This window comes from Lagopus leucura, unplaced genomic scaffold, assembly GCF_019238085.1.
Source record: "Lagopus leucura isolate 7727_CA_CO unplaced genomic scaffold, USGS_WTPT01 Super-Scaffold_100037, whole genome shotgun sequence".
Taxonomy (NCBI): Eukaryota; Metazoa; Chordata; class Aves; order Galliformes; family Phasianidae; genus Lagopus; species Lagopus leucura.
In genome coordinates this window covers 4,509,850-4,534,544 of record NW_024962286.1, presented here as the reverse complement: position 1 = coordinate 4,534,544, position 24,695 = coordinate 4,509,850, and the positions used below count along the sequence as shown (strand labels likewise).

At 41.1% G+C, this 24,695-nt stretch overlaps 2 protein-coding genes across 3 annotated transcripts in view; one reads left to right on the top strand and one right to left on the bottom strand.

The window, feature by feature from the left end:
- Positions 1-6,003, bottom strand: part of GABRD (gamma-aminobutyric acid type A receptor subunit delta) — an 81,468-nt gene extending 75,465 nt beyond the window's left edge. Inside the window, exons 1-2 of the mRNA XM_042883110.1 lie at positions 5,916-6,003; positions 3,121-3,185 (exon numbers count right to left, since the gene is read on the bottom strand). The gene's annotated coding sequence lies outside the window, so the exon portion shown is untranslated. The remainder of the gene's footprint in view (positions 1-3,120; positions 3,186-5,915) is intronic.
- A 1,138-nt stretch (positions 6,004-7,141) lies between these two features.
- Positions 7,142-24,695, top strand: part of GNB1 (G protein subunit beta 1) — a 32,620-nt gene continuing 15,066 nt past the window's right edge. Inside the window, exons 1-2 of one of the 2 annotated variants that reach the window (XM_042883170.1) lie at positions 7,142-7,245; positions 21,417-21,468. The gene's annotated coding sequence lies outside the window, so the exon portion shown is untranslated. The remainder of the gene's footprint in view (positions 7,246-21,416; positions 21,469-24,695) is intronic. The other variant, XM_042883169.1, reaches the window with a different exon arrangement.

Sequence of the window (24,695 nt, the reverse complement as noted above, 5' to 3'; positions counted from 1 at the left end):
AAGCATGCCTTATCATGTATCACAGATAGGCTTTGTTTGGCTAAGCATAGATTCCCCAAAGACAGCAATACAAGTCCCTTACTCCAAATATTTTTGTCTTATGAATGCAGCTTTGTTTTCTGGAGTCTGCAGGAGCACTGATGCTTTACTGCAGCTGCAGCAATGGAGAAAAAGGTATAGAGCTCTCTAAGAAGCAACACCCTGATCAATAATTCCAGTCTTTGATAAGCTGCTTCACTGTGACACCTGAGCCCACTTCATGGAACTGCTGTCAAGGACAGAAGAATGTTCTATAGGAATCTGACACGTTAGCTAGATAAGCAAATTCTTTTTCGTACTTGAAGGTATTTCCCAAAGGCAAACTTCACTGCAGATCTGACGCATCTGACCTCATGGAAAGTTTAGTAGCCAGGCTGAATTCTCAATGTGGATCCTAAATCCCCAGCATCTCCAGGATACCAGTTGTTTTTCTCCTAGTTGCCCAATGAGACAATTATTCCCTTGAGGAAAGTCCCTTTAAAGGGGAAAATACTAGGCTGTAAGCCTTTACTCAAACTGCTTCATCTGCATTAATGCTACTGAAATGTTACTGAAAAGATCATTTACGTAAAGGAAGACACAGAGGTGTGGAGTTGGTTGCATGTATGCTTATATCTATAGATACACTGTAGAACCTGATCTTAACAGAACAATAACAATGCCCTTTGTGGCTATTTTAGCTGCAGGAGAGGGATCCATACAGGAACACAATTTCACTTGTTTGTTTGTTAATGTCTGTGCCCTTACTAATTAAGATCTTCCTCAGTTTTGAAGGGCCTATGTTTGTTATATGACAAGAGACTTTTGGAAAAAATTGTTTTCATATATCCTATATGTTTTATTTTCTATACTCTCTTTTGTTCCTAGCAATATTTGCTGTGTTTCAAACCAGTGCAACACCAGCTATGTTTGTTTCATGCTATTAAGGATACTGAAAAATATCCATCTGCCAAGGTAGGGCAGCTCTACAGACTTTTTGACATGCTCCAGCTCCAAAGGACTTCTAAGAAACTGAGTTATGGCCTTCTAAGCTTAAAGATATTAGTTTAGCTTCCCCCCTCCCCCCTTATAATTCATACTTGAATATGAATGAAAAACAGAACAAGCACAAAAAACCCTACCCCATCCTTCTGGCTCTCTCTGCTCTCTCTAAATAGGTTTGTTCAAACAGCAAGGGGCTGGGGAAGGAGAGAGGGGGAGAGACAAGAAGGGAATTTGGAAGTATACAACTGGGTTTGGACCAACCTTGAGACACACATACATGTTTCAAGGTTGGAAGCTGAATGCAGAGGAAAATTCAGAACAGCTTACTCCCAGATGACAAATTCTGTTACTTTGTAGAACAAGTATAAATATAGGTTGCAAAATTACATAGTTGGATCACACTGTAAGATTGTATCACAGTACAGAATTATGGCACTGACTGCAAGGAATGCCAGATCCAGGTTCAAGCAGCACTACCATTCTCACTTCATTCTGCAAACTGCTGGGTAGTAGCAGCTAAGTAATTTTACATGGATATGCATCAGTTTCCTATGTCTAAAACAAGAGTAGTGACATATTTTGGCCTTAGGAAATGCTGAAAGATATGCTACATGTAACAGTCACCTCCAGGAAGTAGGCAATAATTTTTTATGATTCTTGAAGTCAGAGATGCATAAAGCATTGACCTTAACTGGGTCACAGGGCAACAGGAACTGAACAGAGTTTTCTGCTGGAAATAAAACTGCCTCAACCAGAATTAATAAAAAACCAGAAAACATATACTGCCTTTTGGGACATGTTCACCAGTGTGTACTGCCTCATGTAACTTACTCTGGCTCTGTCAAGAATTAGAATATACTGTTGATATTGATTTGTTTATCACATTCACAATAATAAATATGCACACTGATGGAGCAGAATGAAATCTATAGGAATAGTGCAGGCCTTCACAGCTGTTCTCCTTAGATCACAGACATGGATTTTCTTTTTCCCAAAGGATTTCAGAGTGAATGCAAACACTGTATCAGCTTCATTTCATTTTCTATGAATCTCTGCATATATATATATTTTTTGTACACGGTTCTGAAATCAAAGGACACAAATGCAGGCAAAATACCCTGGAATGGGAGATAGCATGATTCTGGAATATGAGGTGCTCTTCTGAGTTATTTTGGGTAAATCCATTAGAAACACTCACCTAGGAAGTAGCAAATGGAGAAGTAGGCTAAAAATATCTATATTTACCACTTCTCAAGTATTTTTATACCCTCTGAGGTGCTCTGTAATTTTGATAGGTGCTGAGTTTTGCCCTTTCTCTAGGAAGTCTAATTTATACCTGATTGGTGATGGTTATACTTTCAGAGTCCAGAAGTGTCTGAAGTTTTAAGAATCACGCAGTACGTTTATTCATACAGTGTGTATGTTCTGATTATAATAATGCAGTAACAATTCTGTTCTAATGCAAAATTGTGTTAGATTCTAAGAAATTCCTAAAAATGCTGACAAAATATTCAGTAAAACATGAATATAATACATTTATAAACAGTACGCAATGCGATTTCACTTGCAAATAAAACTTGTACTTCAGTAATGCTTTGGGGACCAAGTTATGTCCTTGCTCTTCTTGTTTAACAAGAACATCTCTCAGGACTATGTGATATCTGTCCTTTCTGCTTTTGGACAAGATTTCTTATTGCTGAAGTGTAGGGAAAGCAACTGTTTTTAACTGTCACACTGATCGATACCCAGTATGAATTCTTCCAAGCATACTGCATCGTGGCATTATTAAATCATAACTTTACTGTTTTTAAACAATGCAGTAAGAATTTGCAAGGCAAATCACTTTACAAGAGGACTTGATTAGCAAAGGGAAACTAACTAACTTTAAGATGGAGTTTCCACATCTTCCAAGGGACATCACACGGTACGGTTACTTGTCGTGTGATCTACTGAACTCAAAACTCTGCTATCCCTTCCAGCTCTTTATTTCTAATTCTTTAGTGTTAAAGGCAGAGCTGTATGTTTGACAGAGTGTAGCTGAGACTCCTGAAGCACTTCATTAACACAATCTGTCAAGTACATAATCAAGGTTATTACCTCTGCAGCAGAATGTCTGAGCAGGACGCACGGCTGCCTGGGCCCCTGTTTCATGGTACAGCATCCTGCAGGCAGAAGACAGAGTTTTACAGATCTGATGACTGTGATGTGAAAAGAACAGCGTGTAAGAAACATCCCAGGACTCCCATTCCTTGGAAATTCTCCATCCTTCTTATGTGTTTCAAGACTATCTCAGATCAGGGAAGAAACATGGTGGTTTTTGACAGTCAAGGTTCCTAACTCTGCATTTCACTGATGTTTTAAAGCCTCTCAGTAACCCTCGTTTCTATCAGTTGATAGCAGTCACATACGTGTAAGAGTGAAAGCAGAGCCTGGAGGCTGAAAGCCAGAAAGCAGGTTTGATGTGTATGCAGATACTGGAGCTCCTTAAGCAGACATCCTGTAAGCAGATAACCTGTGAGTTGGTAGAAATATGAAACTGTGTGGCACGATTGCTCTCCATTTGAAAGTTTCACAGTAATGCGTGCTGGGATGAACGCTTTAACTACTTCTTTTCTGATCTACAAATGGCTTGAAACAATGATTTTTCACGGCTTCACCAGCGTGCTGTGGTGTGCTGAAACACGCAGGTTTAGAATGACAGAACAGCCTGCAAAAACAGGTGTCCTGGTGACACACCAACTATGACAGACGAGTAGTTTTGTCATTCAGTTGGAAACAACTGAAAAAAAACATACAAAGTAGTGAATCTTCCTAAAGACTTACCTAATTTGGCATGCTCTCAGTAAAGGGGTTAATATAAAAATGATTGAGAAAAAGCTGGAAGACAGTTTGCAACTGCGAACTATGGAGCAACCTGCTTACAGGAGGTTTTCTTTAGATCTAAATCAAGCTTCTTAAGGAAAACCACTATTTTTGCTTCAGTAGGCCTAGTCCTAGCATGTAAGGAAGCTCCTATGAGAAGTGAGCTATTTTGTGAACTTGTGAGTTACAGTTCCCATCTATTTTGGATATTTTAATTTGCTGTATTCATTAAAAAGCAGATTTCTTTGGCTGATTACATGTATTTGGTCATCAATGTATTACCAGCCAATTTTAGCTTTTATTTTAAAGGTAAAAAATACTGCTTGTAGCTGAAGTGGTACCAAAGAGAAATTCACACATTCAATAATACTGATAAGTATTTGAAACTTTTTTTCACTTTGAATCATATATAATGCACGCACAGTGGTATCCAGGACAAGGCTGTGTGAAGACAACAGAATGAAACACTGTGCTGTGCAATGTTTCTCTTCTGGAACTTCAAAATGAAGAACTGATCAGTCTGGTCGGATTTACAGGAAAAGAAACCAACCACAGAACCAAATTAAAAATTCACCCTGTGTCAAACAACCCTCCACCCTGTAAGCAACCATTTCCAATCATCATAAGCTCTCCTCATACCAGTAGCAGAACTTGGTTGTCAATCAAAGTTTTCATGAAGATGAGACATAATTAAATCTCTGGGTCTGAAGCAGGCACCACTGCAACAGCTGTGTTTTTACAAAAGGATAGGTGTGGTGACAGAACGAGTTGTCACTCAGCAGGTATAAACCTATTTGGCCTTTCACAATTCCTTACCCAAATTGCATGGATTTAAAGAGTTGGCATAGTACAAACCTGGGGGCAAGAGACTCTGTTCAGCTCTGACATGACAGAGAATGCATAAAAAGTGTAGTGCAAAAATCACTAGATTTCTAGGATAGGATATGATCTGAATATGTATTTTAATTTAAAAAGGGAAAACACTTAGGCATTCAAATTGTGCTGTTACTAGAAGCATATAGGAGAATTATAAAGGAGAATAGTAGCGTTTGTACGATAACGTATGTGCAATGGGGAAAGAAATACATTATTTTATTATGTTATAGTTAATAATGTTTCCACGTCACCACTCAAAGGCAGAAAATGTGATTTACTCTTAGTTATGAACTTCAGAACTCCATTATTGCTCATTACACAGATTTCTTCTGGATCACGCAGCTTTACCTGAAATTTCCACAAATTCTCCTAGCACGTACAAATCTTTCTTGGTAAAACAAAGCCTTTTAAAGAATCCTTTACGTATTATACTTTTCTTTCTTTCTTTCTTTGTTTCTTTTTTAAACTTAAATATAGCAGGGTTGTGTGTAACTGTTTTTGAAATCTCTAGAATACTTTGAAAGCATCTGTAACTTCTCGTTCCATAAGCAGTTAAATTCAATCCATATTTTGCAGAATGCTAAACCAATCTCTATCCAGTCTCAGGAACATTTATAGACATAAAACCTATGGAACCTCTGGTATGCAGGTTGTGAGGGGCTAATTCTTGGCCACCATGCACACCATTATTTGTGGGGATATATTAGAAGTTATATTCCTGTGGTGATAGAACAGCATCAATTTGGGGCTATAGTTGGAGAGCCCTTTATTCTAATTTCAGTATTTTTCTTCTTTTGTAGATCTCAGGGCAAAGAACTAGAGCCTTTGCTCAGCACATGGCATACTTAAGCATTTGATTATTATAAAACAAAGGCTTAATCACACCAGGATCGGACAGTTATTCGTAACAGACACCCTGAATAACAGCTCACTCACTTCCTTACAGTTAATTGACAAACCTCTCACTAATTACAGGTAATCACACCCGCCTTCCCCAAAAACGTGATGGCAAGTAGAAGTTCAAATTTGCTCAGGCAGCAAGGCTATCTCCTCACTGCTCAACTTCACAAAGTATAAACAAATATGGGGGAAAAAAGAGATATAGATGTGCTTGATAGGAAAAAAAAAAAAAAAAAGATGCAATGCGTACTCACTTTTCATCAATAAGTAATGAAGTTTAAATGTGTGAGTGCTGTTGTGATTCCATCTTGTGAATATCTCTCCTGCCTAGGCTGGGGGAAGTCTGCTCTGTAACACAGAAATTGGATTTTTTTGGTTTTGTTTTTGTGGTGGTTTTGGTTTTTTTTTACTTGCTCTTTTCTGCAATGCCTTACAGAGAGATGGGCGTTCGTGGGAGGAATATGAAAATGGGGGAAGAAACAAACCCTGAGGATTTTAGCCACGCAAAAAAACCTTTCTGATATGAATTCATAAATAATAGATAATAAAAACCAGGAAGTTGTAAGCTGAATGTGCTGTACCACATTCTGAAATCTCTGAGGGAAATACTGTGACACAACGGGGGTTCACTGCTTCCCAGGCGCCTTTCCGAGCCCCTTCCCCCGCCATTATGCTTAACAGCCGCCAACTCTTACACTCAATGTCCTTTTAACAGCAGTAAAACGGTATCTGCCGTTCCTTCAAACACTGTTCTCTCCGCTTCAAAACAAAACAAAACAAAACAAAAACAAAACAGCCCTGTTTTTGCTCCGATTTCCCGCCGTTTACACACCCCGTTTGCCTCAGGCCGGCTCCTAAACGCGGAGCCGTGAGGGGCGGCCTGGGCGCGGCAGCATGGCGCGGAGGGGCAGAAAGCGAAACCCGCCCGCGCCCTTTGTTCGCGCTACGGGGAGGAACCAGAGCGAGGCGGGCGGGAGGAGGCCGGCAGTCGTTCGAATCGCCCCTTCCTGTCAGTAGAGCCTTCCGCGCGGCCGCCGCCCGACTGACCGAGCGCTGCCCGACTGAGCGCCGCATCGCAGCGCGCGCCTGAGGGGCGCAGGCGCGCCTTTCCCGCCCGAGCAGCGGCGGCCGCCGTCGAGGCGGCGAGGCCCGAGGCGCAGCAACCCTAATCGCCACCGCCCGTGGGGGAGCGGAGCGGAGAGGGCGGGGCCGGGGGCCGGCAGCGGGGCGGAGCGGGGAGCCGAGCCGAGCCGGGGTTTCCCGGCCGGGCAGTCACGGGCGGGGCGGAGGGGGGGGGAGGTTAACCGCGCCCAGGCTCTCGCTTCCCGATGGCTGCGGGGAGCTGAACGGGGCCCGAGTGTACGAGGAGGAGCCGAGACCTGCTAGCACTCCCGCCCCGCTCCGTCGCTCCTTCCGAGTCTACGCCCCGGCCCGAGCCGCTGCCTCAGGAGCGCAGCGCGGGCGGCTTCCCCCTCCCCTCCGCCGCCGCCGCCCCTTCCCCACCTCAGGCCGGCGGGGACGCGGGCAGGAGCCGCGGGCGACGGCCGGAGCGGCCCTGTTGATGAGCAGCGGCCGGAAGGGCAGGTAACCGTGTGAGGGGGCAGAAAGGGCGGCGGGCGGGGCGGCACGGCCGCACAGCAGCCTTTTGGCGTTCCTCTCTCCCCTGCGGGGCTCGCCGAGCCCCCTGTCCTCAGCGCGGCCCCACCCTGAGGCCATCTTCCCTCAGCACTCCGCTCCATCCCTGGTTCCTTCTTCCTCTGCGTGGCTGCGCCCTTCCACCCCGCTCCCCTCCCCCCGTTCTTCCCCATTGCTGCCGCACTTCTCTTTTCCCTCCTTCCTCCCGTTTTCCGCCTCTCTCTCCCCTCTCCTGCTCGCCCCTTCTGCCGTCTCCTCAGCTCTGGGCGGGAAGGGCGGCGTGGCGCCCTCAGCATGGCGGGGTGGAACGACCCCCCCCCCCCCCCACCGCCCTTCGAGCCTCCCCTAAAAAAGAAGCGTGTTTGGAGCTGGGAGAGGAGGAGGTGGAAAAAATAAAGAAAGAAAAAAAAAAAAAAAAAAAAAAAAGAAGGTGGGGGTGGCACCAAGGGAGGGGAGCTTGGGATTTTTGCGGGGTTCCATTTTTAATGGTCGTTAGGGCCGTAGCGCCTTGTGTTAGAGGGGCTGGAGGTGGGGAACGGTGAGTTTCCAGAGGAATCGAACCGGAGGGAGGAACGCTGGGAGAGAAAGTGAAGAAAAAGGAGCTGTGGTGTGGCTGCTGTAATGGTGGAAAGCTGACGGAGAGAGGAGGGTGAGGCACACGAGGGGTGAGACGGCTCCAGCCCTGCGTGTGGGGTCCTTTTGGGGGGGGGGACGGGGGGGGACGGGCAGAAAACGTTTTGTTCCCGTTAAAATGGGAACGAGGATGCGTTTTGTTGGCACGTCGTCGTCCCCCCGCTCTGCATATCGCTGTGCCTGTAGCAGCCGTCAGGAAGATCATGGAGGGTGTTTCCTGCGAGAGGAAAAAGGAGCTTTTTCTCCTTGAAGATGTTAAGAGTGCCGTTTCTGCTCCCGGTTTATTATTATCGAGGTGGTTTTGATTCTTTATTTGTTTCGTCGTCTTTTTAACCCGTCTAATAGGGTTTTTAAATGAGAGGATTGTTATTTCTACAGCTTTGTGTGAAATTCTCCTGATGGTGTGAAGTACATTTAACAAAAAAAAAAAAAAAAAAAAAAAAAAGCCGTTTTAATTAAAGAAATAATCTTATCTAGAAGGAAATCAGAATGATATAAAAGATGTCAATTTATTATTCCCAAAGGAGATCTGGAATATTAACAAATGTGATGTTTTGTATTATTCTCCAGTCAGAGGTGGGACTGGTTTAAAATAAGGCATCCTTATGCCACGTTATTATGCATTGTCCCCACAGCAGAAAATAGGAGGAAAGGATTGAATGCGAGGGGTCCTGGGGACAGCTCTGGGGAATTGGTGGCTCAGCTGGGAGAGGCGATGGAAGAGCAGAAAATCAAAGGTTTTACTGCCCCTAATCGTGAGACTTATCCCGTATTTTAAGCTGATCTGCCAGCCACAAGGATGTGTGCATCGAGACAAAACGCTGCCGATGTGTGTGAAAGGCATACAGAAAACGCAGACGCTCTTCAGCTCTCAATTTGTTTGAAACGTGACATCTTAAGGGACTTTTCCCCCCTGTGTGCCTTAGGAGAGGAGAAAGAGAAGGGACGATAATAGTGTGGTTGTTTTGGTGGCTGCCGATTAACCAGGGTGTGTGTTTGATTTTCTTCTCGCCGTGAATGAATGGATCTTTCTGTGCCTGGGCCCAGTAGCTGCAACAAGATGGCGTTTGCAGCAAGGCAGCTCTCATTTTTCAACTCCTCCTCACCACAGCTTGGCCAAACTCGATCTTATTTCGTAATTGTATTTAGATTTACTTTCTCGTTCGGTTTGTTTGCTTCTTTTTTTTGAGGGGTGAGGGTAGGAGGAGCATTTGGGAGATTATTGCAAGAAATCGGTGAGTTTTTGTTTTATTTTTTTCATTTTTGTGAGCCTTTCCAGATAGGAACTGGGTGGGAGGAGTAAATAGTTTTAGTGAAATGTTCGCATCGGCTGTTTGTGGACAAAGAGGTGACACAATTTTGAGGTTTTTGTTGTTCTGTTGTGTTTTTTTATTTGGTTGGTTTTTTTTTTTAACCTTGCAGTGCCTGCTTAATACCATCAAAATGTTCTTTATTTTTCCTAAGCCTGTTGCTGAAAAAATGGTATTTTAAACCTAGAAGACAGGTATGCAAAGGCTTTCCTGCCAGGGCAGTGTGCTGCTGCTGAGTGCTGCTGGCCAGGTAACAACCAGGTCTCCTGCAGGCGGTTCCCTTCATGCAACGTAGAAATCTCCCACCTCACTCAGTGCTCGTGGTGGGCGGAGGCTTTTTAGGCTGTTTTTGGCCCAAATTTGTTGCCATACTTCTGTATGTATGTTCTTATTTTTATTCTTAAGAGCAAGAAAGGCTACAGAGATACTAAAACAATTCTGTGTCTCTGAGATACTGTATTGTAAGATATTATAGAGATTTATGAAATTATAGTTTTGAAATTTTTTAAGGACTTTCAGTTGATAATTTTGGTGAGATTTCAGCATGCTTCCAAGCTTCTTAACTTTGGCAACCTAAATAAAATAGCTTGGTTAGTATTTGGTATAGAATCCTAGAATGGCCTGGGTTGGAAAGGACCAGAATGATCATCTAGTTTCAGCCCCCCTGCTATGTGCAGGGTTGCCAACCACCAGACCAGGCTGCCCAAAGAATGTATATACTGGGCTCAGGCTTAAAATAATACAGAACCCAGTAGGAAAAAAGAAGAAATGTCTGTTTTGTCTCCTGGATTCAGATGACCTCCAAACCCTTGGTAACATCAAGCTTCCTAGTAGTGTTTATCTTTGACTTGGTATATAAACCAGTGGTTTATTACTTTACTGTAACAGCCGTAGCCCTGCTGTCCTCCATACAGAAAGAAGGCCCACTTTGCAGCTGGGGGTTGTGTGGTTGGTTCCTTTGTGGTGGTGTTTGTTAGGGGGGAATAATGAAAGGTGAAATCATCCAAATGCATATTGCTCCTGTGGTGTGTCAGGAATGAAATATTAATCAGAATGCTTCTCCAGTAGACTGGTAGTTCCATTGCTTGGTACTTCTAAGGTGCTGATGTACTTGAAATTAACTGTGTGGGTTTTTTTGGTAGTAGTACTTTGGCCTTTCAGCATGGGATTGGAAAGGGTAGAAGGAAGTGAGATCTCATCTTAGGATAAATTACATGTATGCAAGTCTGGTCCTTGCACAGCTGCTAGGTCAGTACATAGCAGGCATCCTGCCATGGCATTTCTGACAGTGTGCAAATCCAGGATTCCACAGTAAATCCTAGGAGATGGAAATCTGAAAATGTTGTATTTAGACTTAATGAGAATTTATCTTTACGTGTAAGTAACAAATACAATTTAGTTTCAGGTTAATGAAGCAGTAATGTAGAATTTTGTGTAGCTATATTCTTAATATCATCCAACAATAAGCATTCTACAGCTATTAAAACTTGAAACTGGAACAATTAAAACTAATATCTTGAGAATAAGAAAATGTTTCAATTAATGCAATTACTTCTGAGATCGTTTAATTATAGTAGCTATATATTTCTTGTGTTTTTAGGATGCTTTTTCTTGAAATGAAGCAGGCTGATGTCACTGCAGTACGTCATACCAGGAAGTCATGGTGCTCGGAGGCTTCGGTTTGGTCATGTGGGAAACAACTCAGTGTTAACTGTTTCTTCTTAGGAGTTGTGGTTTCTCAATCTCAGTGTGAAATGAGATGCAGTTCATATGGAACTGATGCTGCTTTTGCAGATTCTTATGCCTACTGCTTTAGTTAGGAATACTGAGAAAGCATTGCATTTATTTAGTTCTGTAGTTGCTGCAGTAGGAAAGTGGAGCTCCTCGCTGCCTGGGAGAACAGCAGTAGATTTGTCTCCTGTATGTCAGGCTTGGCTCGTGCTGTAGTCACTGAATTGGATTAAATTCTTACTGTCCGTGGATTTTGGCTCTCAGCATTAGTGGATTGGTAATTGATATTCTCAATTTTAATATCCACTTTTAGCCATATGGCAGACCGTATTGTTTCAAGAAGTCCATTTAGCGCTGGTTTGTTACCACTAAGTTGAAAAGAGAAATCCTGCTTTCAAGTGGTTGAATTATGCTTTGGCAAATCTTCTTTGGAGTCTCTAATGCCTGTGTTTGTGGCAGTATGTAGGATTGTTGGTTTTTTTTTGTTTTTTTTTACAGTGTTTTACTGCTCATGTTGGGGAAAAAATATCTATAACCTCGAGTGAGATTTTAAACGTAAAATATGCTTGAAAATAAGATGGAATTTTTAAAGGGAGTCTCTTGATTGCTCAAAGTGCCACCTCAGAATGGAAAGAGTGCATTGTACATTCAAAATGTCTTTTTCTTCCCACTGCTGATGTTGTAGTTTGTATTAGTCAAGGTCACTGTAAAAAACAAAAATACCCCCAAGCCCCTATTCTTCTATTTAGCACAGGATCTCAATGTATTATTTCTTCCCAGGGTGTCTGTGTGCTAGGGATTTGTGTGCCTGGATTTGTTTCTCACCGAACAGAAACATACACAGAATCCATAGGCAACTGAGCCAACTGGTAGTTCAGCAGAATGTTAAGAGGCTTTTAAAAGCACTGGGCTGGCTGCTAGCAGCACCTTTACTTGAAATGCCCAAATCAACGTGAGTTTCTGAGTAAGGCTTCTTAGGACAAAACTGCCAACTTTCCAGAATAGGTTTTCTAGCAGAATATCACATTCTTAGTGAAGCACCAGAAGACTTCAGCCATCTCTTGATGCTGAAGCCTTCTAAGGAAGTCACACATTCTAAAAAAAATACTTTGGAAGGGGACTTTAAGATCAGATATTTTATTGATGTTTTCTTAACAGTTGGCCTGTTAAGTTTTGTTCTTTACAGTGAATAAATTGTGCATCTATTTATTTGTATTGAATGTATTTATTAGGTTTACTGAAGTGGCACAGCATGTGCTGTGATGTCAGATTCTTGAAATATAATGCAATGTTTCTGATTGCATGGAAGACTGCATTTGAAACCTTGAGCATACTGGGTGGAAAGGAAGAGGCTTGCTTTCCCCAGTATGGTCTTAGGCACCCAGGGCTGGTTCTTCTTTGAGCCCAGTGGGAAAGTAATGACTTCAGAATGTTCATCTGCCATCTGGATGCAGCCAAGACCTGGTGCACTACCTGTGTCTTTTGCACAGCATCACTGGGATACTGTATGCAACTGCCCAGAAGATTAAGTGTAAGCAAAAATACATCTACAGGGATGCTATGGAAGTGTAAGCTGTAGTGTGTCTTGGAAGTAAATCTAAATTCTATCTTGGATTTTTATTGCTGTCCTAAACGTAGGTTATTTAGTTATTAAATAAGGACCCTGCCACAAAATGTTACACACTGACTGGTTATTGAAATTACAGTTCATTGGAAGGTGAGTGGGAAAGCAGAGGACACAGGAGAAAAGTGCTTGAGAAAGCAGTTGTTGAGCAAATTCTTCAGTTATGTAGCAAGATTTAAGTCCTGTGAAAGTGGATGCAAGTAACTGTAGCCAGTTTAAAATAGCCTTCCTTCCAGAAGACCTGTCTTTGGATTAACAGGTAGGTTAGCCTTGTAAGCCCAGCGGTGGTAATTATCCATGGCTGCAACCCTAAGAGAAATGCAAGGTTATGCAAATAAGTACAGCCCTTCGTGTTGGTGGTCAGAAGTAATCCCTGTATCTCCAAGTCAGTGTAGTCTTACAGTGTGCGTATAAATGCTGCTGTGGGTCAGCTGGCATTGGGAACATGTTCATAAGTTTGAACCTTGTTTTGCTTGTGGGCAGGCTGAATCTGTATTGGTTGATACCAAGAGCTCAGAGATTTCGTACTGACTGGAATATTCAGGTAAATTTGCTTTGAAATTCTTTTCTTTCTGAGTGTTTTTAGCTTGGGGATTGTTGAAAATGATGTTTTTGCCTGTTGTCTCAGATTTAGAAAGAAAAGAACTGTAGTGTGTGTTGATTTGGTGGGATTGAAGGACAAAACGTGATCTGTGTCTTGGCAGTTTTGGAATCCTAAGGTATTGATGGAAGTGAGTCTGAAGACCTAAAGAAGGTGATCTGGGGGAGCTTCAAGGATGTGAGGTATGAGGTAGCTCTGTGGCTGTGAAGATGGTAAAGAATGACTACGTCTTCAAATTGCTTTCATTAGTATTTATAATTTTTAGTTCTAAAGTGAAGGGAAAGAATGATTAAAAATCTAACTGCTGTTTTAATGAGAAATACTATTCATTGCTATAAGTTGTTTCCTTGAAACTGCTTCATTAAAATTGTGTTTATATTTGATTAGTTAGGATTTCAGGCTGTCAAATCATTGCAGTTTCTAAAGGTTCTCCATGTAGTAGAAAAATACCCTTTATGTGTTTTAAAGAATAATTGAATTTTAGATAGCTAAAAACTTGGGCTTTTTCCTGCATGTTCCTGTACTGGCCAGAGAAACAGGAAGGTTCATTTAAAACTTCTTGCCAGTGTTAATTGTGTTTTCTCATGTGAGAATATCATTTTGCTGTCGTCTTGGGGATTGCAGCAATGCCTGCCAGCTCTCCCCAAAAAAGAGAAAATATTAATTATCCATAACTGGAGGTATCAGATAATTTTTTGTAGTTTGGTATGATGGATTACAATATTAAAAGCTATGCATGGGATTCTGACACTATTTGCAGCTTTTTTTAAATCTTCCTTCTAGAAAAAAAGGGGTAAAAACAAAAAATCCGAGGTTGGGAGACTCCTGCATGCAGTCTTTCAGACTGATTTTGGATGCAATATTTTACCAGCTCGTGTCTCAGCGAGGGCTTTGTTCATCCTTGGGCAAAGCGTAAGCTGAAAGCTGTTTGATTTTTGTGAAATTCTGAAACCAATTTCCAACACTCTTCTGAAAGAAGAACTTGTAATTCTTTACGTGAGTAGAAACTGGAATAGAAGCACCTGGTGTTAGTGGTGTGCAAGGTACTGTCACGACTTTCTCATTCTTACCGGAACGTCTGTGGTAACGCAGGGTACGGTTACTGGGCTTCCTTTGCTGAGCAGGCTGTTAAGCCTATAAATGTTTTGGGAGATTATGTAGTACGCTTGTGTCTATCCAGATGTCACGCCTTGCAACCTGCTGCCTGAATATCGGTGTCCTTCTGTAACTGGCAGGGAATGCAGCTTCTGAAAGCGGAGGAATTGAGCTGCCCCAGTACGTTCTGTTTTAAAATCAGAATGCTTTGTGTTCAGTGGAGCTGCTGGGGCTATTTTAGGTATTTATGTGTTGTAGAGAAGCAAGTGAGGGCTGGGATGCAAGTCAAAGCCCCACGGTTGAAAATAGACAGAAGATGGTTTGAATGTGCTTTTTCTGTTGGTTTGGTTTTTTTTGTTTGTTTGTTTGGGTTTTTTTTTTTGGTTCTTGGTTGCCTTTGTGAATTTTGCTATTAAAGGTAAGTAGAAATGTTCACTTTGTGAATAGCATTAACATGAAGTCTTCAAACTTTATTTCTATTCTGTGTATAATATTATTAATTTCTAGTGGAGTCTTCATAGTGAAAATCAGTGCAGTGAGTGTTCCTGCCATGTATAGAATTAATTCTGCTCCTTTTAAGTTTAATTGTTGAGCTGATGCATCTGAGTTAAGACCAAATGGTTTGAGGTATGTGCTAGATATTGAACACAGCAATACTTGAATCTCAAAATATAAGTTATGTGTATGTAGTGTGTAAAATGTCATGACTTACAGCTGCGTAATGCAAGACTTAGCACATGTTTTGTTTTCAGTAAATAAAACCATACTACTCAATGAAGCAGGCCTGTATGTGTGTGCTGAGGAGAAATCTGGTTGTGATCCTGCTGGATTTCTCCAGTTCCTAGAACTGTCTTTTCCAGTTAGGTGGTTTTTTCTGTTTGTCTAGAAAAACAAAGTAGACGTGATAGTCTGCTGCAACCTTTGGTACTCCAAATAAGATTATAGTGTACTAATTAAAGAACTCTCTTTGTTGGAACATATGTTTAGCATTCCTGTTGCGTGCTCTTTGTGAATTGGTAGAACACTGAAGATGCAGGCAGATATGTTACTGTCTGTGTCGTGAGGGAGTTGTCTGTATGGAGATCAGGAACGATTCGCTTGGTGCTTGAGGTAATTTGATTGTGCCCCAGGTTGTGTAGTCCTGCACTTTGGCTGCAGGTTGACTAAGATGCTATCTGGTTAGTGGCGCACTGGTCTGCTGTGCCTGAAAACTTGGATTTAGAATTGCATTTCTTGTTTATCCAAACCTATAATGGATGGTCAGATTTTTGTGGATGAACGATGAAGAAATGCATAATTTTCAGTTGTACAGCAAATGAATTGATTTTTAATTGTATACATTGAGACCACAGTCTGTGTTACTCAAAGAAAAATCTTCAAACTATAATAGTCATTGACTTCTACTGTGATTGCCTGGAGTAAAGAAAAGATGTATTTTAAGTGTGGTAGAGTTCTTCAAAACGTTTTGGAAATCTAATTAAAGTCCTTTAGTCGTGAGAAGAAGCCCAGTAATCCTCATACTTGCTTTTAGTCTGACTTCTTCCCTTAACTCAGATGGCAGAATTCATGATAAATTAGGTTGTGCAGTGTTACTTCTTTGCTGCTCTGGGAATTGATCACAAAGCATTAAGCTGCGTCACGAAGCTAGCAGCGTCGGTGTGTTTACCTGGATGCTTACCTGGGGGAATTCCAAACTTGCTTCAGTTTGTTCCGATTTCTCAGTCTAAATTATCCAGTAGTATCTTTTGTTTCTTTTCTTTTACATCCTTGCAGTTGTGAGTTGAAGTCGGAAGGGATCGCTCTGAGGAAGGCAGGTATTGCTGCCCTCTGTCGCAAAAGGTAGCGTAGACATCCGCTGTTCTGCTGCCTTGCCAGTTCATAATCTTGCATGTGAAGCAAACCAGGATGGCAAATGGTTTACTGCCAGGCACTGTGCTGTAAAACTGTGATAGATCAGCTCCTAGTTAATGAGCAGCTCAGCTCTTACGGAAGATGACGGAACTTAGAAGCAAGCTGGGAGGGAAGCTGGAGCTGGAAACAACTACGGCTTTGTTGTTTGCAAAGCAGTCCTTAATATTCTGTATAGGGCCTGTCCTCAGACAGGCCTCTCCTTTTCTGTTTTTAAAGGACCCCAGTGATTGATACGTTGCCTGTTACAGTTAATGTGTTTTCTGTTGTAAAAGCAAACTCAAAAATGCCTTCCCCATCGTCCCCCCACCCAAAAACCCACGTAGTTCTGCGCAACAGTAGTATTGGGTGGCTGGCTCCACATAAATGTGTTTTGGTTTTGTTTTTTTTTTTGAGTATTTTCTCTTTACTTTGATCACCAGGTATGTGTCAGGAGGAATACAGCTGGTACACAAAGAGCAATGCCAGAGGTTTTATGAGGGTTAAGGCTGTACTGTAGAACGAGGAATGTCCAAGCATGAAAGCAAGTATTTCCTGTTGTACCTTTGTGCTTTCTCTTGTGGTACTGTCACTGGGTTGTACTTGAGGTTTACATTCTATATCACATTAAGCATTGTTGCATTGTCTGGTCTCAGATACCCCTCCGCTGTCTGATGGCTCTGAGGTCTCCTGTGTTACTCTATTTTTCAGTCCATCAACCTTGTTTTTGGTCCTCCTGCTCTTTATCTGAACTGGTTTTGTATCAGCAGTGCATATCAAAACACAGCAATTGCTGGGATAAATCCATGAGCACTAGGAGGTATAAATTATTGCAATGAGAACTAATGGAACTGCTTGCACGTTGACTAAAGATGGATTATGTTGATTGCAGGGCTAGGGAACAACGTATTGCTCAATCTATTTTTGTTTAAAAAAAAAAAAAGAAAAAAAAGATTAAGGAAATCATGCCATATTTTAATCCCTGTGTCGTCTTTTATCTGCTGTATGCATAAAATATCTATAAAATACTTCTTGTTGCTTTAAGGACCACTGAAATACTTTTCTTCCTTCATGGTGTAGCATAACTTCATTCCAATGATGCTCTACTTAGCTATTCCTCAGGCTCAGTATCAATCCATAAGTGAATTACCACGTTGTTGTTGTGGCAGTTACAGTGATTATTTGTAATTATGAAGTAGGCAGGTCAGAACTCAGCTGGGATAGCTGGCCAGTTTGGTAAAATTGATGCAGTTCACTGATTGATGTGTTGCTCTTTGGAAAGAATTGCATGCAGATAATATTGAACAAAAGAGTAGAAACTAACATACTGGCTTTTGACGTAATTAAAAAAATATTGAAAACTGTCATTTTTGTTCTTAGAATTAGTTAACTTCCTATTCCAGCTATTTACCAAGAAATTCACATTGAAGTGTTTTAAATGTGAATTTCTTTGTGAATGAGACAGAAAAGTTGCAATTAGAAAGTTTTTTGACTTGAATTCCTGAGGTTCAAATAGTTATTAATATTTTAACTACTTCAACCTTTCTTGAGAAGGGTGTGCTTGCAATAGTCCCCTTGTTTTTATTGAATTCTCTGCTATTCCTAGAGTTGAGATTTTTAGTAATACACATAGCTTGCAGAGGAGTTTGGGAAGGATTAATCAAGTGACCTGTTACAGCCCAGACTTTTATGCTTAAATATTACATCAGTATGATTTTTTTTTTAAATGTAGGTCACGGGATTAGCATCAGGAAATGTGAGTACTTTGGCAGCAGGGATGCTATGCTGTCTTCCATGAAGGCAGCTTTTATTCACTGTTGGGGGCAGAAGGAGTCAGCCATGAGCTGCAGAGCTGTGTGTTCTGAGTGTCCCTGCCGTGATTTCATTGCTGTTCTCTGCTGAGCAGTATTCTATTTTCAGGGAATGGCAAACTGTCGTAAAGGTTTATTTTCAAACATAGGGAACGATGAGTCCTCAGGTATTAGAAAATCTGGGTATGCAAGCAAAAGCTGGTGGTTTATGCAAAGCAGGTCCAGTTGGAGATGGGTGATTGCTCAGTAGATGTTCTGTGCGGCCTTGCTGCGTGATAATAGCCTCTGGCACACTGAGGATTTTGCACATGAGGTTAACTTCTAAACTTCTGGAATACGGGTTTGTACTCCGAGTTCTGAACTAAAATAATGATCTCTTGAAGGGTATTCTGTAAGATGTGTTATTGTTCCTTTGAGTTTCTAGCTATCTGATAAAACTGCTCAGGTTGAAAGTGAGGACTGATCAGTCAAACTGAGGATAATTTCTGTATGTACAGAATAGCCCTGAAACGCTGCTTCAAATTTCAGACTTCTAATTACTGTTTCCCAGTGGCATAGCAGGAACTCCATGTCACTGGCAGTGGTTTGGGAAGGCTGTGTAATCCCTTGGGCTTTTAGACAGCTGATTATTACTGCAGAACAGTCTGTAGGCTGTAAGAAACAATTGTTAGAAGTAATATTATAAGGTAACTAACTTGCCATTCCTGGTTCAGCTGATGTTATAGCTGCCATGTACCTTGATGTCTAGCGTGGTGCTAAGTGTTGGTTGGTAGCTGGAACACAGCATCTGCACCTTGAATTAGTAAATGTCTGCCTGCATACAGCCATCCTTGCTGAGTGTAGGATCTGTCCCTTTCAGATGACTGTTGCTTTCCAGAAAGCTGAAACTGGAAGGTGCTGCTCTGAACTTCCTAATGCCAAGGAGGTTAATTTTCATCTCAGTTTTACACTGGACAAAGTAGCAAATACTTGATAGTGGTTCTTAAATGTGTAACTGTATTGAGGTCTGGGGTGTTTTCTTTCATCCTTCCCTCTTCTCTCCTGCTTTCACCAACCTTCAGGAAAACAGCCATGGTTTCTTCTGTAGAAGTTCTTCAGGCATGGAGCCTTGTAGGCTGGTGGGTGTTGGAGCCGAGATCAAGTTTCAGGTTAAGTTTTTGCCTCAATATGACTGCTTAATATATTCAATTCAGAAGCATCTTAGATCAACAACAGTAAGAGCACATGCTTGTAGTAGGGAAGCTTTACCTGGAAGCAGTGGTGCTTTTGCCTTCGGAGAGTTACTGCAATTTTGTATTTTTAGTCTGGGCTGCCATGCCTTATTGGTGCAGAATGCTGTGGGCATGGGGACGCTGGTTGTACAGCCGTTGGTAGGGCTGGCTGACTTCCAGGTGCTTTGGTGTCATGGTTTAACCACTTGAGCCATGCTTCAAGTATTCTGTGGTCCTTCCTGTTCTCTCCTGTTTTAGAAATCCCACTTCTTGATGGTGAGAACCTCAAACTCTCAGCTAAGCAGGGCTATAAGAGCTGATTAAGGCAGAGTGTGTATTGAGTTCATTACAATAAGGATTTTTTGCTGAGCCAGTACTGTGAAGGAATGTAGTGGCCTGTAATTTTCATATTGCTTTTACCAGGCTACGTTTTATCTAAAAATGGACAACTGTGGCAATTCAAATCTTTCTTAAGTGGTTTGTCTACTTTTGTTCCTAAACAAGCTCCATCTGTAATGCAGAAGCAAAGCTATCTCAGTGCCAGGTTTGCATTCTGCAGGCACCATAGGATGCTTCCAGCACACCTGGCTGAAAATGGAACCTGCTTTTGGAAACAAACTGAAGTTTCTAGAGAAGTTTGCTGTTATGCTTCATGACTCTTCCTGCAGGCTGGTTAAAACACTTGGTTTTGTTTTGTTTTTCTTCTTCTTTTTTGCAGAAAGCATAAGAATTCTGCAGCACCTCTCCTGCATTAATGAGGGTGCAGCACAGGGCAATAATGGTGTGTTCTAGCCTTTGCACTTGTGTATTCTGTGTGTGGTTAGCATTCCAGTGTAATTTTACTTGTTGACTTTTCAAGGAATTCTGTCAGAATTTCACTGCATTTCGTGATGTCTGCACTGTGGGTACATCTTTCTGTCACAACCTCTGGATGTTGAACATTGCTGTTTCTATTTTTTTGTCCCCAGACCTTATAATGGTGATATCAGATGTGTTTGCTTCCTCGAGGGTGTGGGGAGGGAGGAGAAATTTGGCTTTTAAGTGTGAGTTATTGTTTTATGTTCGAAAGTGTGTTGTGGCATTAATGAGCAAAACTGCTTACACTGTGGTTTCATAATCACAGCACTAAACGGTTCATCTATAAATGGGCTTGGATGAGGATGACCCATATCCTAAGTAGCTTAACCTCCATACCAGACACTGAAGTAGTTTGAAAATTTTCCAGCTAACAGTGAGCTCTAAAGTCATAAACTCGCATTTCATCTAAGCTCTGCAGTTCAAAATAGATGAAGCTGCAGGCTGACGTTGTGATTTAAGTTGACTTGGCTTCGTTACATTCCTGCTTTATGCTCAGAGCAATCCTTCATTGTTTTGATGCAGTGGTTTTGAAGGTGTGTATTCAGGTGTCCATTGGCATCACTCACAGCCCAGGTTGTGCTGTGAGGTAGAAACATCACAGAACGTCAGAATAGGAGCATTTCAAACCACGGAGTGAACTATAATCATTCCTATGTGCTGTTAAAGAAATAGGAAGTTGTAAAACTTCTTGAAGTCTTTTCTACTTGTTGTGAAGTCCATCTGTGTGTTAGATCATTACCATTTTCCAGAATGGAAGTGTGTGAGTTATTTAATTTGTCATTTTTAATCCTTTTACGTCCTTAGTATCTGTGGTGATCAGTTGTAACCCTTCTAGAAAGAAAAGTGGTGTGCTCTCACTGGAGCTTGTTAGTAGGAGGTTTATGTAACTTCTTTTGATGAAATAGATACCTTGATATTGAACTGTACTTAGAAAGCAAGCGCACATCAGAAACACTATTGAGCAGAAATAATTTCAGGGCTTAGAGAATGGAGATGTTTTGAGGGGTGCTGTATAGCACAGAAAATTCCAGTCTTGTGAGTGAGACCGTTCTGTTCGAACCATGAGCTCTGCAGTACAGCAGTGTGGATTTCAGTGTTGCTAGGGAGAGAAGAACAACTGATCTGAGGGCTCCAAGAGTTTTCTTAACAAATGTTAAACTGGTTGAGATGAGCAAGTCTTCAGGTGATGTCAGCAATGTTGCTGAAGCAGTGCCCCTCTCCTTCATGAAGAAAAACCAGTTGTTCCCGTTATGTTAGCAAAAGAAGTCTATGCTTTGGTAGCTGAATTTCTGCTGAATTTGGTACAAAATGTATGTTGTTTCTTAATAATTACATTCATTTTGATGTTTTTCTTTCCAGAATTTTCATGTTTGACAGCAGAAGTTGGCTTTCTACTGTAGTGAGAGAAAATGTAAGTAGAAGAATGAGGTAGTTCCTTTTTTTCTAGTTTTTGAGAAACTAATGCTAACTTTAAAAAGTGGCTAACCAGCTTTAGTTGTTTTAGTCAATGCAAGTCTAAAATACCCATTTTCTACCTTAGTATTTGGATTCGTATGTCAACAGGAAGGATTTAAAAATGGTCAGGAAACTTGCTAAATAATAGATGTTAGTGCCTGCCTTCCTTCAGAAATGGAACTCGTGAAGCAGAGGGAGACCATAGATGAAACTGTTTCATCTCAGTGGGGCAGGGAAGTAAAAGGAAAAAAAAAATTAGGAGAGTTATTCTCATGAATGAGAAATTACTTCCCAGCCATGTTGGGACAAACGAGGCCACGTTTCTTGTGAACAAAGGAGCTCATCATGCTGCACTTTCAGTGTTTTTGGTATTATTTAAGTAGATGTTCTGTGCAATCATAATCGTCACTAATATTTTTTTGGATAAGTGAAACTTTATTACTTTCCAGGCTCTAACTTGAAGTGTTTCTACCTCTTGTGAAGCCAGTTAGTATGTGATTAACTGAGAAAATGCTTCTCACACAACTAAATTTGTTATTTCTGCCTACTATATACTAGCTATTTTTGCAGAAAGCAAACTATCCCCCATGCTCTTTCTCTAAAGGCATTTCCTGAGGTGTTCTCAATTACTTGCCTTGGTCAACACTAGATATCATCTGTGTTCCTTTTTTTTGGAGGTGCAGATGCTGGAACTGAACTCAGTGTTCCAGGTCTAGAGAAATCATTGCTTTAGACAGCATCACTGTCATGTTGCCAGTATTTTCTGTCCTATTTTTTGTGTAAACTGTTGTTCTGTTTTAACCAGCACGGTGTATTAAGCAGGTAAGTCTTTGAGCTATTCCTCACGTGTCTTAGTATGGTTTTTTCGCTTCAAATAAAGGTTCTGTCACAGAATCCTGTGTGATCCCATCCATTTCTCACGTTGTGTCCCTGTATACCTTCCTGTGATCGGTGGCCTCAAATTCTTTGTGTCTGTAGATGTGTGCTTCACAATCTGAAGGCACCTTTGAATCCTTTTTTAAAATCTTTTTTTGGGAAGAGCACACAAGTTTGTCCTGCAGGCAATTAACAATCTTACTTATTGAGTTAGAGTCAAATAGGAATCAGTGTGCACTTCTGTTTAAGTAACAAGAAAAAGCAGCTTTCCAAAGTCAGCATGATATAAAAACACTGGAACTACCAGTGGATTCTGTATAATTCCTTTGTCATTGTGAAAATGTACGGGCTGCTGTACGTGTTACTAATAGGATTTATAGTATCTGATAGATTAGCACAGCTTCTTTTAATCAGATGACCTGCTATGAGACTGTTGGGTAGGCATAATGTGGAGCCTTTCTTACAGCTGTACATTTTGGACTCCTGTTTTTGCAAATTATGCCTGTTTTTTTTTCTGACTGTTCCTCACACACTGGAGTGATGTGTATTACCACGAAAGGTATTGAGGGAACAAATAGGGAATAGTCTGTTCATTTGGGAGAAAGGTGATTTAGCTGACCTGCTTGTGAAATGGCTGCATTCAGGAGTTATTTTAACAACAAAAATGTAAGCTTTCTGTGTTTGCCAGGCTTAACATCACCAGTGGCTTGATGGGATTACTTTACTTATGGAGAGCAGCAAACAAAACTTCACCATCAAGGGATAGAACATTCTGTAAATACTTGACTGAGCCTTGAAAAGTGTGTGTTCTCCTTTAAGCTGTGGAGGTTACTCACATAACAGGCTATTTAGGAGAGAAGCAGGCTCTTATCTTTTCTCTAGAATTGTATGGAAAAATGAAAGAATGAATTATTTAGTAAATTTTGCCTATATATGTTTTGCCTATAATTAGGCCTCATTGTATAGAGAGTTTGAACATTGGAAAGGATATTCAGTATCTAGTATTGAAGTGGGTGGATTTGAGTTCTTAGCACTTCAATTGTTGTCCTTCACTGTTTTCCAGGCTGTGAGCTTCATCTTTAAATTAGGGTTGTTCTACTGGGATCCTGAGTACATTTGCATTTGCAGGAAGTATTGGGAAGTTTTATAGATTTCATAAACTTTCTATTCATAGTTCAAAGATTCAGTGTAGAGTTGTTTAATATATAAATGTCTGCCTAGACATAAATCTCCTCTGTCTTCTGTGGCACAAAGGGAAATGAAACTGGAAGTGAAGATGAGTGACATGATAAATTCTTCTAACATGGTTTAATTGCAGAACTATCATATGTGGAGAGTAACAAGTTAGCTGTTGTCAGTGCTTGTTTTTCTTAGCTGGGAAAGAGGGAAACAGTGTTTTATTCTTCTCTGAGTAACTTGCAAGAAGAGATTAGAGACCTGGGTCATTTGAAGTAGTGAAGAATAGTCAACTGCCTTGCAAGTAGGTGTATTATTGTCCCTAGCAAGAAGAGTATTATCTACAAGGTATACTTGTCAACAAGATTAGGAGGAATTAGGCTTAGAGCAGTGGCACTTAAGCACATCAGCCTGTGGAAAGGTCTTGAGTGAGTTCAGCAAAGTGAAGGTGTTATTCTTGAGGAGCTGCCTTCAGGAGCACAGTAACACGTTCACAGGGAAGTGAGGTGAGCTTGAGCTTGACTGCTACCTATTTCATCACAGCTGTGCTGGTAATTTGAGAAAAGCAGTGTGGAGCTTGATTAGTGACTTTGACTTAGAAATGAAATAACTTGCTTCAAAACACCAGAAATAGAAGTATTATCCTTATTAAACTTGAAGTTTCTCCTAGAAACCTTCTAGAATGTACTTCAGTGCCTTTTTAGCATGCCAAGGAACAAAAAGGTGTTATTATATGATATTAAATTGTGCTTGCTTCTGATGAGCCTACATATAATATATTGAAGCTTCTGCTACTTCAAGTTCCTGTCCAGTATAATTTCTTTGCCTTATCTGTTCTTGTTCTTGATGAGAGTGTGTGGTGTGTTGCGGTGATGTTGGTTTCTTTGTTTTTGGTTTGCTGGTTGCAGTACCAGTAAGCTCTGCTTACTTACAGTGCAGCTGAGAAGTTCAGATGCTACTGAAGGGTGTTTTTTTTCCCCACAGGTTCATGTTTTTGGCACAGGATTAATTGCGTAAGACTTGATGTAAAAGAAATAGGGAAATAGCCGAGTCGGCTGGTTGGTTAACCCATGTATTTTACAGACCCGTAAATCTTTCAGAACACTCCTATATTTTGAAGCTCTTGGCTTC